This window comes from Pholcus phalangioides, unplaced genomic scaffold, assembly GCF_987345545.1.
Source record: "Pholcus phalangioides strain wild (caught in Gottingen) unplaced genomic scaffold, Ppha-v1.0 ptg000017l_1, whole genome shotgun sequence".
NCBI classification, from domain to species: Eukaryota; Metazoa; Arthropoda; class Arachnida; order Araneae; family Pholcidae; genus Pholcus; species Pholcus phalangioides.
In genome coordinates, this window is record NW_028301610.1 from 26,716,521 (window position 1) to 26,723,349 (window position 6,829).

The 6,829-nt window shown below is 34.3% G+C and overlaps 1 long non-coding RNA gene across 1 annotated transcript; it reads left to right on the forward strand.

Moving 5' to 3' along the window:
• Positions 1-610: 610 nt before the first annotated feature.
• LOC149072622 (uncharacterized) lies at positions 611-6,098 on the forward strand. Its single transcript, XR_016194518.1, has 2 exons — positions 611-921; positions 6,032-6,098. It is a non-coding gene; the product is annotated as an uncharacterized LOC149072622 (long non-coding RNA).
• Positions 6,099-6,829: the final 731 nt, after the last annotated feature.

A 6,829-nucleotide genomic window follows, 5' to 3' on the forward strand; every position in this document is an offset into this window, starting at 1 on the left:
AGTTATTTATAAAATTCATAAGTATTATAACTAAATGATAAGGAAAATATTTAAGAGAATCAATGAATTAATCATATCACTAGAAACCGAATGAGATAACCAATCAATAATAGAAATGATTTCTTCCGGGTAAGCTGGGGAGACTAAAAAAGATGTTAGAATAGGGGACATATTTTTTGCTGTTATGCGTAGGTGGAATGGATGATGAAACAATGTTTACAAAATGATCATTAAATTTATCAAGAAGTACTTGGGGTTAAATGTTATCAGGGAGGAGATTGCTATGATTTTTACCAATCATCTTATTGATAAACTTCCATCATTTGAAAGGAGTATCACATTTTGAAAACTTGAGAAAAGCAAAATTGTTTAGAAATTTTGATTTTGTATTTTAGGTAATGAGTGACATTATAATATGCAGTACTTACCTCCTGATCATATGGATATTTTTTAGCTTTTAAATAAACTTTCTGTGATTTTAATTACATGTTTTATCTCTGATGTAATCCAAGTTTTATCAGTACGTCTGGAAAGATTAATATCACGATATGATGTATGGTTATTTATGATGGTTTCAAGCTTAAAAATAAATTCATCAAAAGCACCATCACTTTGAGAATTATTTATGCAAAGTGTATAATTCTGTAGATATAGCTTGAGTTGGGAATAATTAATCATTTTTTTCCTATAAACATCAAATTTTTGTACCGAACCAGAATTGATATTAGAGGATGATAATTTACATAGAATCTGGTAATGATCAGTCAAATCCGTTTCCCAGACTACAGATTCAGAGAACAAAAGCTGTGAAGAATTTCTTATAAAAATGTGATCTATGCATGACTTAGAGGAAGGTCTGGTGATTTGAGATATCATAGGTAGAAAATCATTGCTTGACAGAAGATTGAGATACTCATAATGGTTAGTATTAATTTGATCCAATATATTTATGCTAATATCACCAATAATAATTATACCACAGTTTTTTGTATTGCCTAATAAAGTTTCAAACTCCTGGAGAAAATCTGAAAGAGTATTTTCTCAAGTGTTAAGTCAGTTCCATTTAAAAAGAATTTTTCACAAAGTGTAACTCGATATATCTCGTCAAAATTTACATCAGAATATGATGTAATATTCTTCCACTGTTCGTGTGTGTGTGTCTATGTTACTTGCCATCAGTTACACCATTAGTTTCCCAAACTTTTCATTTTCCATCGCCCCTTTTTCATTTTTTTTTTCTCATTGCCCCAGACTCAAGCCAACCCATAAGATTCCATACTAAACCCCAAGAGCTTCTACTGCCCTCCTGGACCCTTCTATCTCCCCCTTTGGAAAACATTGAGTTAAACCATGGATTCCCATAATTTTTACATATTGTTGGGGACAAGATGAGAGTTAAATATCTGGTAGCACCCTTCTCAATGCATAAGCAGATATAGGACATATACAGGGGTGCAGCAGCACATGTTTACCTCTGCACTTCTGCCTATGCTAATATAATTTTTCACTGGGGGATGATTGTCCCCTTTCCCTTTCCCTGTATCTGCCAATGTCAAGACAAACTGATGTGGAATCTCAGTTTTAGTGTACCACTTTCATTATAATTTTATCCTCAAAATATTTTTTAGCATTCCTGACCAATCACACAGTACAAAAGAGATGGAAAAAAATTATCAATCTCCATTTTATTTCTTCAATACCCTCATATTCTAAATTCAAGTTTATTATATTGCTGATGCCAAAAAGATTGGTATTTCAGTATTCATCACGTTTATGTTCATTGGAAACAATGAATTTGACATAAATATGGTTGTTTTCAACTATCAAAGTTTTAGGCCCTACATTGTGCCAGCCAATTCTTCAAAGTTTTTGGAGTGACAATTTCCTAAGCTTTTGTAACACTGCAATCCACATCATTTACATTCATCTATTTGACATTCTTTTGCCCATTCATATACGCTGATTGTTTATTTAAAACCAGACTCATCCCTGGCAGATCGTAAAAAAAAATCCATTTACAGCCATTGTCATTAGAGACAGGACAGGGAAAAGTTGAAGAAAATAAAAACTGTGGCATCACCCTCTCAGATGCTTGACTCCTATCATCTTGCAATCAAGAGAACATTCCTGAAGGTCATCTGGATCACCCCCACACATACAGGTCTAGACATAAACACTCAACTGTTCCGGTAGCACTCACAGCCAATTCATGGCATGACTGAACCAACCAAGAATCATTCTGAAATCACAAGAAATCGTTCTTACCATGATTGACAAAAAATGTCCACATTCTATTCCCAAAAGTGATCTTGTAGCAGAATTCGGTGAATCGCTGAATGGTCATATCGATGGGTTACTAACACAGTTCAGTAAAAATTCACTCTCAGAACACGAGTATTTTGAAAATGCTTAGTTGCTGTTTTCACTCAAACAAAAAAGAATAGGTACAAAATGATGATAAGTGTACAAAAACAATCAAAATTGATTTTAGGTTAGAAAAAATTATTTAAGTTCAAAAAAAAAAAAAAAAAAAATAGACTGAGACAAATGTGTCTGAATTATGGGAGTCCAGATTACAGAGTGTCTACTGTATAAATAATATTGGGACTATAACTTTAACTTTGCTTCGAGTAGAACTTGTGGAGAAGAAAAAATGTTCTTGAACATTTTTCCTTCTGTCTCAGCTGGACCTGAACCAGCCAGAAGACCTCACACACACACAGCGAGGTCTTTTTTTCTTAAATGCATTAAAAAAATCTGCAGTTGATGGCTGATTTAGATGCTATGAAAATGGACAAAAGACAATGAAGAAATACTGAATCGCAACACTATTTTCAGTAGGCAACAAACACTATGCGATTTGCTTTAAAATAGGAACCCCCTACTTGATGTGAATTACACTGTTTAGAATATTAAATGTGATTCTACAGTAGTCGTGTGTATGGAAATTTGAAATGAGAAGTAGAATTTCATGAAAGTAACCAATATTTCACAATGTGTGACAAAAAGACAGTATGATGGCAGCAACAAACTTCCTATTTTTTTTCTTTAGTTTCTTCTGTGCCAGTTACTTAAAAACAATTTTAAAATAGTGAACCAATACTTCTTAAACAAGTAAAAATTGATATTCTAGTTTCATTGAAGCTGTCGTGAGCACAATTATCATCTTAAAAAATATTCATTCTAAAAATTCCACTTCAAATATGTAAATCTGAAGATAATACGTAATTTTAATATCCTAAATTTTTTCTTATGCTTAGAAGTCCTGCAACGTATCATTTTTGTTTACACCAGATATAACTTAGTGTGGCACATCAACAGAATTGGCACCCGTATTGAAAATATTCTCACACACTCACTGCATATATATATTTTTAAATTCTTGAACCTATCATAAATCAGATTCCAATCGGGTGTTTTCTTCAACCAATTGAACGGCTTTTCATTTGAACCAAAAGTATTCTGATGATATGAAGTGGGAGAATCTCAGATATACTTGCTGAACATGATCTGATGAGGTTGTAGTTAGGAGTGATGAGGAACTAGGGATGAGTAATCTTTCTGTGACAATAATGAGCGTTTAAATTTTAAAGCACTAAAAGTGCTTAGTGTTGATTAGAGTTAAGTGTTTCTAACCAAGATGTGGCCAAAAGGACCCTTGTGGTTAGATGAACCAAAATGTTTATTTTTTTAATTGTTACTATAGTTGATTTCTTTGATGGGGTGAGTGATAATTATTGAGGCATATATTGCATTGTTGTTTTATTATAAGTTGGTTAGTAAAAGTTTGTTTTCTTAATACATTAATCTGTCATTTATTGCTTAGGCCGGTATTACACTATAAAAGTTTGATAGTAAAAGTTTGTTTTCTTAATACATTAATCTGTCATTTATTGCTTAGGCCGGTATTACACTATAAAAGTTTGATAAAATCCATTTTATAAAACTTGAAAAATCTAACCAATAAGGTTATTGGTTACATTCTAGAAAATGCAACCATTGACCTTATTGGCTGCATTTTTCAAGTTTTATAATAGGACTTTTATCAAACTTTTATAGTGTAATACCGGCCTTGGTGCATAGTTTCCCAAACTTTTTGTTACATCACGTCAGATATGGTGAGCGAACCCACGCACGCATTCAGCGATCAATTGACATCCACCTTTCGTCTCCTTTGGAATTTGAGAGTGCATGTGTTTTTCGCGATTTTCACCCTCTCAATGTGGTTTGCGACACCATGTTCTATTGCAATTTTTGTTCCTCTTGATGCATACTAACAACCCTGAGAGTTTGCCGGTCCATTAACAGAACACCCTGTATTACGATAATTATTGCAAAAATATAAATATGCATTTCACATATTTGTCACATTCAATATTTTTTTTTTCAGTAATTTTGATAATTGTCTATTCTGGAACAGTTTTTGGTGACAATTTCCAATGTCCCGTATTTTATTCCATTTAAAAGATACCAGTTATATCCAGTTACTGTATTTTTCTCAATGACATAAGGGGATTTGTTCATTTGAATAATTTTTTTTGTGCACTACATTTTTTAACTGATTTGCAGCAGTCATTAATTTCTCCACACTTCAATAATTTGCATTTGGAGGTAATGAATTAAATTTTTTGGTAAATTTTAGAGGTATCCCAGATTTAAGATTCCATTTTCCTCGATGATGTATGGTGAACCTATATGCATCATTATTACATGCTATTTTGTTACATGCAACGTGTGAAAGTACAAATTTTATTTAACTCCACATGTTATTACTAATAGGCCTATCAACCACAATGGTTGAATAATTTTTCCCTCAGAATTAAATTATCATGTCTGTGCCTGCAAACCACCTACACCATTGTTATAGACCATAGGTTGACAAACGCTGATTTAAAAGATACTCTAGAACAGTGGTGCGCAAACCAGGGATGGCATCAATGAACTGGGGGGGGGGGGGGAGGGGGATCGCGAGATATTTCTCCAAAATAAAAACTTCCAAATAAGAAATTCATTTTTATTCAAAAATATGCCAAAACTAAAGAATGACTTTATTTAGCTGAGCTAATTACCATGTATCACACAATGTAATTTTATAAAATTCTACTTGTGCAGTAATCAATATATTGGCTCCGTCATGCCAGAATCTTGAATGTGCAATGTCCTTACAAAAAAAAAAGAATGTGGGAAAAGACGTTTTGTAACATATCGCCCTAGGGGCTTACATGTTTCATTAACACTAAGTGGTCCCCGGGAAAAGACCAGGTCAAAAAAGTCACATGATTTGTTTTCTTATATATGCATAATGTCAATATTTTATGTTGATATATATAAATATACACTGAAGAGCCAAAAAAACTGGTACACCTGCCTAATATCGTGTAGGGCCCCCAGAAGTGCCGCAACACGACATGGACTCGACTAATGTCTGAAGTAGTGCTGGAGGTAATTGACACAATGAATCCTGCAGGGCTGTCCATAAATCCGTAGGAGTAAGAGGGAGTGGAGATCTCTCCTGAACAGCACGTTGTAAGGCATCCCAGATATGTTTAATAATGTTCATGTCTGGGGATTTAGGTGGCCAGCGGGAGTGTCTAAAGTCAGAAGAGTTTTCCTGGAGCCACTTTGTAGCAATTCTGGACGTGTGGGGTGTCGCATTGTCCTGCTGAAATTGTCCAAGTCCATCGGAATGCACAATGGACATGAATGGGTGCAGGTGATCAGTTGTACCTGTCACCTGTCAGAGTCGTATCTAGACGTATCAGGGGTCCCATATCATCAGGCTGTGCTTGGAGCAACTTCGAGTGTTGAGCAAGGAGGCTCTTCACGATAATTTACTAACATCTTACGATATTGTGTTAATTGTTAAAATGTGTGACTAATCCCACTGTGCTTAAAACTACTCCGACTGGTCCGGATAGTCGTCTTCTAATGATGATTTTTTCTCATCTAGTTCGTATATTTCTAATCGGACAAAGTGTTTGATGTGAACGATGATGTTGTAATGTGATTTACATCCCCATGTCTGCATTAGTGTTCCAGGATCCTCAAAGGAGCTTACAACGAAAAGTGATGGCCATCAACTTCCTTGTGCGATGAAATTATCTTCTGTATGTTGCCTTCCCGTCTAACTTCCGATGTCTTGGTGAGCTACATCTTGAGATGTGCTAATTCATGAATCGTGATCTTCCCACTAATGGTGTGTGCCATGTCATCGATGTGCTGTGATCATGAGCTTCCGTCGTTAAGATTGAATTGCCCACCATTCACTGCGATTCCCCCAGAGAAGTCATGTTGATCTTCTTAGTCTGTGTGAATTGTCTACAACAGAAATGGGTGAGATCTGTTTATATCTTATTCATTGAGATCATGGCTATTCTTGCTTAACGATGAAAATTGAATTAACGAATATTAACTTAATTTAGTTGTGATTTATACATTAATAAATGACTTAATCTGGAAATTACTAATGTTTCTTTGAGTCTGCATGTAACTTATATAATGGATGCAAGAATCACGGGAAGTAGTTGAAACTAATTTGCTATAGTTTGAATATAACTCTATGGAAGTTATTTTTCTAAAATGTTTTGTAACGAGTTTCAATAGGGATACACATTGGCATTTCAGGTGCAACTTAGATAGCAAAACAAGGTATCCCAACAGATGATAAAAAAAGGAAAATTTGTACATACATGCTTTTGGTATGCGGCGGATAATATCAATTTAGGACTTTTACCAGGTGACTTAAGGAGCATCCCGATTTCAAAATTATATATTTCTTAAAAATTAAAACCGCAGAATAGAATGATAATCAATATGTGAATATACAAGG